A 503-nucleotide genomic window follows, 5' to 3' on the forward strand; every position below is an offset into this window, starting at 1 on the left:
CTTAAAGCAAAAGTTCCATTTGCATTTTCGAAAACCGTTTCCAGCACACGAAATCAGAAGGTCACTTAGGAGTCACCACGCCTTCGTTCTATGGAGGTCATAAGGGTCATTCTAGAAGGATGCATCAGTGTCTTTTCAACTTTGTGAACTCCCGTATTTAAGTTACGTGTGTGTTTGTGCTCTGTGTTGTTCATTCCATGTTGTTGTTATTATCATCTGTTGCCTTCCTCCCTCTTTTACCCTTATCTCTGTGTCTATGTAGTGTCAAATTCTATTAGCTTTGTATATAACACAATTGTATATTTTTGGAACGTGCATATTTCCTATTCATCAATTATTTGTAAAATTATTTGTTATAATTACCGTCAACTATGTCTATGACCTTTTCTATGTTATTTACTATATATGTAAAAACAAATTACACAGTAAAAATATCTATATGATTATTTTCTTCATTTTCCTTCATTCCTGAATAAAAAAAATCGTAGGCTGGTGTGTTTTGC

The sequence above is a fragment of the Penaeus monodon genome, chromosome 24 (assembly GCF_015228065.2).
Source record: "Penaeus monodon isolate SGIC_2016 chromosome 24, NSTDA_Pmon_1, whole genome shotgun sequence".
Taxonomy (NCBI): domain Eukaryota; kingdom Metazoa; phylum Arthropoda; class Malacostraca; order Decapoda; family Penaeidae; genus Penaeus; species Penaeus monodon.